Source organism: Eubalaena glacialis, chromosome 9 (assembly GCF_028564815.1).
Source record: "Eubalaena glacialis isolate mEubGla1 chromosome 9, mEubGla1.1.hap2.+ XY, whole genome shotgun sequence".
NCBI classification, from domain to species: domain Eukaryota; kingdom Metazoa; phylum Chordata; class Mammalia; order Artiodactyla; family Balaenidae; genus Eubalaena; species Eubalaena glacialis.
Genome location: NC_083724.1, coordinates 99,423,624 through 99,434,999, shown reverse-complemented (window position 1 = coordinate 99,434,999; position 11,376 = coordinate 99,423,624). Strand labels below are relative to the sequence as shown.

At 42.4% G+C, this 11,376-nt stretch overlaps 1 protein-coding gene across 3 annotated transcripts in view; it reads left to right on the top strand.

Moving 5' to 3' along the window:
• The first annotated feature begins 9,352 nt into the window (after nt 1-9,352).
• Nucleotides 9,353-11,376, top strand: part of PTPDC1 (protein tyrosine phosphatase domain containing 1) — an 85,383-nt gene continuing 83,359 nt past the window's right edge. For 2 of the 3 annotated variants that reach the window (XM_061199359.1, XM_061199357.1), the window contains exons 1-2: nt 9,353-9,382; nt 9,567-9,665. The gene's annotated coding sequence lies outside the window, so the exon portion shown is untranslated. Of the gene's footprint in view, nt 9,383-9,552; nt 9,666-11,376 lie in introns of those variants that run through there. The other variant, XM_061199358.1, reaches the window with a different exon arrangement.

Here is an 11,376-nt window from a genome sequence, read left to right as displayed (position 1 = left end):
AAAGAAGTGAAGGAAACAATAGCAAAGATCAATAAAACTAAAATCTGGTTCTTTGAAAAGATAAACAAAACGGATAAACCATTAGCCAGACTCATCAAGAAAAATAGGGAGAAGACTCAAATCAACAGAATTAGAAATGAAAAAGGAGAAGAAACAACTGACACTGCAGAAGTACAAAGGATCATGAGAGACTACTACATGCAACTAAATGCCAGTAAAATGGACAACCTGGAAGAAATGGACAAATTCTTAGAAAAGCACAACCTTCTGAGACTGGACCAGGAAGAAATAGAAAATATAAACAGACCAGTCACAAGCACTGAAATTGAAACTGTGATTAAAAATCTTCCAACAAACAAAAGCCCAGGACCAGATGGCTTCACAGGTAAATTCTATCAAACATTTAGAGAAGAGCTAACACCCATCCTTCTCCAACTCTTGCAAAATATAGCAGATGGAGGAACACCTCCAAACTCATTCTACGAGGTCACCATCACCCTGACACCAAAACCAGACAAAGATGTCAAAAAAAGAGAAAACTGCAGGCCAAGATCTCTGATGAACATAGATGCAAAAATCCCCAACAGAATACTATCAAACAGAATCCAAAAGCACATTAAAAGGACCATCCACCATGATCAAGTGGGGTTTATCCCAGGAATGCAAGGATTCTTCAATATAAGCAAATCAATCAATGTGACACACCATATTAACAAATTGAAGGATAAAAACCATATGACAATCTCAATAGATGCAGAAAAAGCTTTTGACAAAATTCAACACCCATTTATGATAAAACACTCCTCAGAAAGTAAGCACAGAGGGAACTTACCTCAACATAATAAAGGCTGTATATGGCAAACCTGCAGCCAATATCATTCTCAATGGTGAAAAACTGAAAGCATTTCCTCTAGGATCAGGAAAAAGACAAGGTCGACCACTCTCACCAGTATTATTCAATATAGTTTTGGAAGTTTTAGCCACAGCAATCAGAGAGGAAAAAGAATTAAAAGGAATCCAAATTGGAAAAGAAGAAGTGAAAATGTCACTGTTTGCAGATGACATGATACTATACATAGAGAATCCTAAAGATGCTACCAGAAAACTACTAGAACCAATCAATGAATTTGGTAGAGTAACAGTATACAAAATTAATGCACAGAAATCTCTTGCATTCCTATACACTAATGATGAAAAATCTAAAGAAAAATTAAGGAAACATTCCCCTTTACCATTGCAACAAAAAGAGTAAAATACCTAGGAATAAACTTACCTAAGGAGATAAAAGACCTGTATGCAGAAAACTATAAGACACTGATGAAAGAAATTAAAGATGATACAAACAGATGGAGAGATATACCATGTTCTTGGATTGGAAGAATCAATATTGTGAAAATGACTATACTACCCAAAGCAAGCTACAGATTCAATGCAATCCCTATCAAACTACCAATGGCATTTCTCACAGAACTAGAACAAAAAAATTCACAATTTGTATGGAAACACAAAAGACCCCGAATAGCCAAAGCAATCTTGAGAAAGAAAAATGGAGCTGGAGGAATCAGGTTCCTGGACTTCAGACTATACTACAAAGCTACAGTAATCAAGACAGTATAGTACTGGCACAAAAACAGAAATATAGATGAATGGAACCAGATAGAAAGCCCAGAGGTTAATCCACGCGCATCTGGTCACCTTATCTTTGATAAAGGAGGCAAGGGAATGGAGAAAAGACAGGCTCTTCAATAAGTGATGCTGGGAAAACTGGATAGCTACATGTAAAAGAATGAAATTAAAACACTTCTTAACACCATACACAAAAATAAACTCAAAATGGATTAAAGACCTAAATGTAAGACCAGACAGTATAAAACTCTTAGAGGAAAACATAGGCAGAACACTCTATGACATAAATCACAGCAAGATCCTTTTTGACCTACCTCCTAGAAAAATGGAAATAAAAACAAAAATAAACAAATGGGACCTAATGAAACTTAAAAGGTTTTGCACAGCAAAGGAAACCATAAACAAGACAAAAAGTCAACCATCATAATGGGAGAAAATATTTGCAAACAACGCAACAAAGGATTAATCTCCAAAATATACAAGCAGCTCATGCAGCTCAATATCAAAGAAATGAATTACCCAATCCAAAAATGGGCAGAAGACCTAAATAGACATTTCTCCAAAGAAGATATACAGATTACCAACAAACACATGAAAAGATGCTCAACATCACTAATCATTAGAGAAATGCAAATCAAAACCACAATGAGGTATCACCTCACACTGGTCAGAATGGCCATCATCAAAAAATCTACAAACAATGAATGCTGGAAAGGGTGTGGAGAAACGGAAACCCTCTTGCATTGTTGGTGGGAATGTAAATTGATACAGCCACTGTGGAGGACAGTATGGAGGTTCCTTTAAAAACTAAAAGTAGAACTACCATATGACCCAGCATTCCCACTACTGGGCATATACCCTGATAAAACCATAATTCTAAAGGACACATGTACCCCAGTACTCATTGAAGCACTATTTACAATAGCCAGGACATGGAAGCAACCTACTTGTCCATCGACAGATGAATGGATAAAGAAGATGTGGCACATATATACAATGGAATATTACTCAGCCATAAAAATAGATGAAATTGAGGGGCTTCCCTGGTGGCGCAGTGGTTAAGAATCCGCCTGCCAATGCAGGGGACATGGGTTCGAGCCCTGGTCTGGGAAGATCCGCTGAACAACTAAGCCTGTGCACCACAACTACTGAGCCTGCGCTCTAGAGCCTGTGCTCCACAACAAGAGAAGCCATCATTGCAACGAGAGAAGTCCACACACCACAACAAAGAGTAGCCCCCACTAGCCACAACTAGAGAAAGCCCGCACGCAGCAATGAAGACCCAACACAGCCAAAAGTAAATGGATAGATAGATAGGTAGATAGATAGATAGATAGATAGATAGATAAAATCTATTAAAAAATAGAAATGAAATTGAGTTATATGTAGTGAGGTGGATGGACCTAGAGTCTGTCATACAGAGTGAAGTAAGTCAGAAAGGGAAAAACAAATACCATATGCTAACACATATATATGGAATCTAAAAAAAAAAAAAAGGTTCTGATGAACCTAGGGGCAGGACAGGAATAAAAACACAGATGTTGAGAATGGACTTGAGGACACGGGGAGGGGGAAGAGTAAGCTGGGGCGAAGTGAGAGTAACACTGACATATATACACTACCAAATGTAAAACAGATAGCCAGTGGGAAGCAGCTGCATAGCACAGGGAGATCAGCTCGGTGCTTTGCGACCACCTAGAGGGATGAGATGAGGGTGGGAGGGAGACGCAAGAGGGAGGGGATATGGGGATATATGTATGCATATAGCTGATTCATTTTGTTATAAAGCAGAAACTAACACAACATTGTAAAGCAATTATACTCCAATAAAGATGTTTAAAAAAAATAAAGATAATGTAATACATTTTTGTTCATTAAGGTAATCTGTGGATATGACTAAACATGGATTCCCATCTTATACTAAGGGATAAAATGAAAAAACGCAATCAGATCTTTTGCATTGCTAAAAACAGCTCACATTAAATTGAGACAATTGCATTATGGCTTACTTCAAGCACAACTGCAAATGATTATAAGGAAACAAAATCACAACTTGAATAACTGCTATGCCAGAACATTCATTCTACCCAATAATGGAATATTTGAGCTAAACTAACAGGGCAAGTTCTTCAGTAAGAGCAGCAACTTACTGTTCAAGGATGATTGTCCATTTATCTCCCTTACAGTAGGTGGATTCAGAGACGGTCAAGGAGTGGCTAAGGTATATTATTGAGGAGAACATAATTGGAGATGGTGCCATGGAATAAACTGTTTTAATATTAACTAGAGAATGCATTTGGTGAAAGTTTGGAAATATGGCTTAAAGATTTATGTTTATATCAGGATTTTCTTTTTAATGCTCTAATTCATAAAGCAATCTACTTAGGTCTAATCAATCATTAATTTTCAGAGATTCAAATCTGGGAAGCAAAAAAAAAAGAGTAAGGATTAAAATACACAGAAATGCTTTTAAAACTATCATTTTAATGTACTCTAACTTGTAACCTTTTTATTCCTTAAGAAAAAACATTATTTTGAAAGTGTCACCAGAAACATTATCACTTATCAAAAATAAGTTAGAAAGAGTTTGCTTGCAAGTGGCTCTAACTAGTGGTCCTCCAGGAACTTAAGAACAAAACTCTGGTTTTATTCCACACCTCCCACAAAGTTGTCTTTTCTCAACACTATTGTTCTTTATCATGAGGACAATGAAACTTTTACTCTAGGGTGGCAGTGAAAGGGGAGAAATTATATGTTAGCATATGAATTCTATTTGACTTTCACCATCAGAAAACCTTCTGCTTTAAAATTCACAACTTTATTCACTAAGAGAAAATGACTCAGACTCACAGGAATAAATTTAATTCTAATTCTCCAATCATTTTTTCTTCCTTCATCAGTATTTTGATGAAAGCCAGTATTATTTGGTGAGAGATGTAAAACTGCTTAAAATTAGGGTTTATATGTAGTAACTTATTCTTTCATTTTTTAAAAATCATGCACCTTTGATTTCAAGAGATCAAAAATGAAGTGCACCAACTCCAGTCTAGCTTCCTCATACACATCAGAGTATCCCTGGGGAGGATGGAGGACAAAAGTAAGATCTGATTATCCCTCTTTGAACAGGCAATTTAATGACATCTCTACATGGTGGATAATGTGAATTGGTATTCACTATTTCCATTCCATATGCCTTTTGGCTGGAGATGTGACAACTATACTTCCCACATTCTCTTGAAGCTATGTTCTTGTGTAAATTAGGATTCTGAGATTTGGAGGTGGAAGTGAGACATAGGTTCTCTGCCTCCGCCTTCAGCTCTTTCTACTATGAAGCAAAGTCTTGGATATGTTAAGGTTTTCCTGTCCAGTTCACCAGTATCCCTTCTCCATGCTAGGGGACTAGAGGTTATTACAGCAGCTGCAACAGCAGCACCTACTATTAATTCTGGCTTCCTATCTCTGGATCACAGCTACCGGCTGTGTCTTGAAATCATAATACTGGTAGAGGTCTTGAAAGTAGAAGTTTTCCTAGGCAGTCAGTTCTGTCTCGTTTCGGGCAAGAGGATGCAATGGTTTTAAGCTCTTAGAAATTTCGAAATCTAAAGAATTCATGTATAATGCCAGAGTAATGATTTTTCCACTGGGGAACCTTGTTATTATTGAGTTGAAACTCCAGGAAGGTTGTTAGGTTAACATGGAATGAGAGTAAAATTGGGTAGGGTTTTTGCACACATTACTGAAAAAAAATTTTGTGTGGAACACCCCACACAAGTTGCCATAGTGAAATGATTTCCACATAGTCCAGATTTTCCATAACAGTGTTGATTCAATATGAAGTATTTAATTTTTGGTTAGAAAGTATGATCACAATATACTTATATATATATATATATATATATATATATATATAAAAGTATATCTTTTCAGTAACTAAAATACAGTATTTTTTTTTATTGGAGTATAACTGCTTTACATTGTTGTGTTGGTTTCTGCTGTACAATGAAGTGAATCAGCTATATGTATACTTATATTCCCCTCCCTCTTGGACCTCCCTCCCACCAGCCCCCCATCCCACGCATCTAGGTTGTCCCAGAGCACCGAGCTGAGCTTCCTGCACTTTATAGCATGTTCCCGCTAGCTATCTATTTTACACATGGTAGTGTATATATGTCAATCCTAATCTCACAATTCCTCCCACCCTCCCTTTCCCCCCTGTGTCCACATGTCTATTCTCTATGTCTATGTCTGTATTCCTGCCCTGCAAATAGGTTCATCTGTACCATTTTTCTAGGTTCCACATATATGCGTTAATATACGATATTTGTTTTTCTCTTTCTGGCTTACTTCACTCTGTATGACAGACTCTAGGTCCATCCACATCTCTACAAATGACCAACTTTGTTCCTTTTTATGGCTGAGTAATATTCCATTGTATATATGTACCACAGCTTCTTTATCTATTCATCTGACGTTGGACATTTAGGTTGTTTCCACGTCCTGGCTGTTGTAAATAGTGCTGCAATGAACATTGGGGTACATGTGTCCTTTTGAATTATGGTTTTCTCAGGGTATATGCCCAGTAGTGGGATTGCTGGGTCATATGGTAGTTCTGTTTTTAGTTTTTTAAGGAACCTCCATACTGTTCTCCATAGTGGCTGTATCAATTTACATTCCCACCAACAATGCAAGGGGTTTCCTTTTTCTCCACACCCTCTCCAGCATTTATTGTTTGTAGATTTTTTGATGATGGCCATTCTGACTGGTGTGTGGTGATACCTCATTGTAGCTTTGATTTGCATTTCTCTAATAATTAGTGATGTTGAGCATCTTTTCATACGCCTCTTGCCCATCTGTATGTTTTCTTTGGTGAAATGTCTATTTAGGTCTTCTGCCCATTTTTTAATTGCATTATTTGTTATTTTGATATTGAGCTCCATGAACTGTTTGTATATTTTGGAGATTAATCTTTTGTCTGTTGATTCATTTGGAAATATAAAATACAGTGTTTATATCCAGTTGTGAGATGTGAAAATGAAGTAATGAGACTCTAGGTTATTGGGTTTGCTAAAGAAAATATCATACATATAACCTCTATGATCAGTTGTGCTCTCCATCCAATCTTGGAATCTTTTCATGGATCCAAGAGCAACCTCCTCACCCCCTCTCTAGTGGGGATGTGTAAACACTCAACTCCCCATCCCACAACTTTCCCTCTCACTCTTGGTAGATGATCTAATTGGCTTTGCTTGAGTCAACTGCCCATCCATTGGCTGGGGAAGCAGAGGGTGTCTAAATTAAGAATGTAACTCCCCCCAAAGCAAGGAGGGAATGGATGCTAGTGGCCATAGGATACAAACTCCTTGGCATGCATACATGATCCATCATAATAAGGCACTGCCTAACTCTTCAGTATGCTCTCCTATCCCCTCTCTCTTCATACCCAGTAGTCACATATAACTCACACTCTTTGCCATCTACATACTTTTGTACTACCATTCCCTACACTTAGCTGGTGGTCTCCAGTTCAATTTTCAAGACCCTGTTCAGTCATTAGCTCTTTATTTTGTATTTTTATTTTTTTAGTTATCCGCTCTTTAGAAATTCCTGACAACTCCCTTTTTCTCCCTCGCCTCCGCTCCAGGTTGGATGCCCTTCTCACATGTTCCCATACCACCCATAGCATCATGATGTGTTCAAACTGTCTGTTCTCTTGTCTTTTTCCCATTTGTCTGATGCACAGTGAGGCCAAACAATACCAAAACGTCACAGTTTGGAACAGAGAAAGGTTTATTGCAAGGCCATGCTAGGAAATGGGTGGCTCACGCCTTAAAAGCCCCAAACTCCCCGAAAGTTTTTAGCAAAGCCCTTTTACAGGAAAGGTGGGGGAGGGACATGATTAGTTGTTGCAAACTTCTTGGTGTCAGATCCTTTGTTCTTGAGGTCAGGTCATGGTCAGGTAACTACGTTTCTGTAAATCTCCACCAAACAAATGTTAGTCTCTGTTCTGACAAGAAAAGGGCAAGGTCCCTAGGCAAAACTTTCACCCTCCGAGGTCCAGGTCCTGGCTAGGAGGAGGGGGTGCCTGCAGGGGCCGATTACCCTGCCCCAGAGCGTTTGTCCAGCACCCAGTCTGGGTCCTCCCGCCAGTGCCCAGGCCTGGCTGAAGAGGCAGCTCCCTCAAGGTCAGGTCCCCAGACCCCACCCAGCTGTCATCGCTGAGGACCCAACTGGCCCTTAGGCCGCTCAAATGGCGGGGGCCAGGTCCCGCAGACTGCAACCCAGACAGACTGCAGATGCAGAGGTTGCAGAAGGGGCCATAGAAGCGGGGATGGGGGAGAGGTTCACCGCTGCCTTAAGGCCTGGGTGCAGCCAGTGGGCGGCCTTGGAGAGGGCTCTAGAGTCCTGCAGGACACAGCCCCCAGCCTGTTCCCTGGGCCCCCCAGCTCACCTGAGGCCAAGTGAGCTGGAGGGCCCTGGGGAGAAGGCCGGTATCTGCCTCTTACCCCAGTCTCCGCCTGACTACCACCACTCGGCCGACCATTGGCTGAGCAGGACCTCTAGCTGCTGCTCTAACCTTCCCGAGTTAGTGGTCTTGCAGTAACCATTGCCTGGTAATGGGTTGCCCAATAACGGTGCCCAGCAACTGGCCGAGTGCTAATGGCTGCACGTTGCCCTGCTCTATTACAAGCTCACAACTCAAACAGTATTTGATTAGAACAAATGGCAATGTCATATCATATCATTCGACCTAATAGACCAAATGCCTTTCCAGACAATCATCATAGAATGTTAAAGATATGTATATTTCAAGGGTCAAGTTTTAATATCGTTAATAATTGTTACTGTTTCATCTATGACTTTCTCAAATGAAACTGGCTTTTTTTTTTTTTTTTTCTGCAAAGAGTAGTGGTGAAGAATACAATGACTACAGTTTAAAACAAAATAAAGTGAAATAAAATAAAAGACGTGATGTCTGGAGCTCCAACAACAATTTTGGCCCCAATTTGGGGATAGAAGCCAAGCAGTAAGTATAGAGCAGAGTTTGGATCCCTGGGGTACCTACTTAACACTTTCTGAGAGAGGGGGAAAAAAGCCATATGTGTTTAAGATGTTGGAATTTGGGGATGCAGGTGAACCCATCAGTCCATCGGTTAACAGCTAGTGTGAGATTGACTGCTGGGCTTTGCTCTAATCCCTGTATTCCCATCCCTTGCAGTGTCCTTGGGAACATCCTGGGACTAGCTGGAGGCCAGGTGGCCAGTAAGAGTGGGGCTGGACCAGGATGATAATAGAGGGAAAAAAGGCGGGAAATAGACACCAGGTCCAGGGCGGAGAGGCTAGCCAAGCCCCATACTCTGTCAGCCCTCGTCCGTACTCCTTTCCCTTCCTTCTCCCACCGAAATCCGGTGTCCTCCGGGGAGAGCAGCGGGAGTCAGAGCCGGACTTCAGCTACCCGCAGCCGTGCAGAACCGAGCCCGAGTCCACCCACGTTATCAGGCCCCCTCTCGCGGCCCTGCAGCCAACTAGAGGCACACCGCCCCCTCAGCCCGCCGCCCGCTTTGAAAGCGCCCGGAGCTTCCACTCGCGTCATGGGCTGTGTCGAGCTGCCATTCGCCAGCGCGCGTCACGTGCAGCAGCGCGCGGCGGCGATTGGTGCGGTACGAGGAGGCGGGGGCGGACCGGGGACCACAGAGCCAGAGTTGCCTCAGACCCGAGCGCCCAGCGGCGGTGAGCGGTCTGCGAGGCGGCAGGCCTGGTAGAGCAAGGCCGTGAGGGGCGGTAGTGTTGCTTATCCTGCTGCGGTGGGCGGCGGGGCCTCTGGGACACCCCGGCGAAGCGCGGCCTGTTGGGTTCGGTTGAGCCTGGGGCCGGCGGGAGGGGAGCGAGTGGGGCGGGGCCGGCGGGGGAAGCTGCGAAGCTGACCCGCCCGCCGCTTCTAGGACTCTGGATGAGAAGCCGGGGAAGAGGTGCGCGACTTGCAGCTAACGTAGCTGCGCCTGCGACTCCAACACCGTCCTAAACGTCTGGATCAGCACGTGGTGAGTGCTGGAGGGCACCTCAGTGAGGGGGACTGGTCTGGGTCTCGGGGCTGCAAGGCCGGGGCGCGAGGGGCCGCCCTCAGCCCCCACCCAGGACCCGACCTGGATCTCGAGAAGCTGAATGTCGCCATTCTCCTGTAGAAGCTCCTGATTTTTAAATGTTAGTAACTAATTAAAAGTAAATAAGTAAACACGGGGGGAACCAAACAAGTTGACGGGCCGATTCCAGACCATCAGTTTGTGACCTGTGTAGACCAGATTCTCTTCCTAATTTGTGGTGTGACCTTGACCAAGTCACGTCTCTCTGGGATGGGCATTCTCAACATGGGTAATAGTGCTCATATATCTGGGGGTCAGAAAGGTCTTAGAAAATACAATGGCTTGTGGCTTTGCAAAGGGCCACGGAATATAAGCAGATGTACATGTGGCGTTAAAATGTTAATAGGGGCTGGGGGATTAGAAGAGAAAATGCCTAGAAAGGCTCCTGGAGGAGAGAGTGGGGAAATGAGAAAAAGGTGAGAAACACTGCTTTAAGGGAAGAGGTAAACAGACGTTCCTGTGATAGTTGTATATATTAAAGGATTAAAACAAACTAGCATTTATAGACTGAGAGTTGGAAGAACCTGAGAGGTCATCTAACTATTAGAAAAGTTTTGTGACACCATACACGTACACACACATAATTTTACTTGGTCTCCAAAACAAACTGTCATTCCACTTTCTATAATGAGAAAATTGAGGGTCAAAGGGTTTGGGTGATGTGCTGCAGTCAGAGCTATTAAATGGAAGAACTGGGATTTAAACCCAAGTCTTTATGGCTCCAAACCCACCTACTCATCACGTTGCCTCTCAGCCTGTGGTCCAATTATGTCCCAACCAAGAATTCTACTTTGTGACTTTATAAAAATGAAGATTCCCAGCACCCCCCACTCCAGAAATGTGAATTCAGTATCTGGGACCGGGACCGGGAATCTGCATTTTAACAACTTTACTAGGTGATTCCATTTTGGTGATCCAGGGACCATTTGGAGAACAACTACTCTAGTAGTTGTTCTAATTTCCGACCCAGTCCCCAGTCCCCATTTCCTCATGGGATTGTACCCTAGGGATTCAAAATTCTCCTTCCAGAGCAGAGATTCCATCTCCTCTTCCAGATAGGTGACCAGCCAAGCTTTGGGAGGAAGTCCTTTGTTGGGAGAAGCCAAAGTTTATGAGATAGCACCTTGCACAGCTCTGTTTGAGAAAGTGCTGACAATTTTGCTTTTCTTTCTCTCTCTCCCTTCCTCCCCCCTCCCTCCCTCCCTTCTTTCCTCCTTCCTTCCTTCCTTCTTTCCCTTCCTTCCTTTCTCCCTTCTTTCTTTCCTCCTCCCTCCCTTCCTTCCTTACCTCCCTCCCTCTCTCCCTTCCTTCCTTCCCTCCCACCCTCCCTCCCTCCCTTTCCTCTTTCCCTTCCTTCCTTCCTCCCTCCCTTCCTTCCTCCCTCCCTTGCTTCCTTCCTTTTTTTGTAGAGCTTCCTTCACTGCTATTCTGACCCTCCTGAAAAACCAGGCTCAAGGCATTTCTTTTAAAGTTAATATTAAACTTTAAAACACCATGAAAAAAAGTTTAAAAGCCACAATTCACTCATAATGCTACCAGTCTAACAATGTTCATGTTCCGTTTTATTGTTCTACTGTTAATTAATGATCTCCCTCTTGTTAATCATTGAACA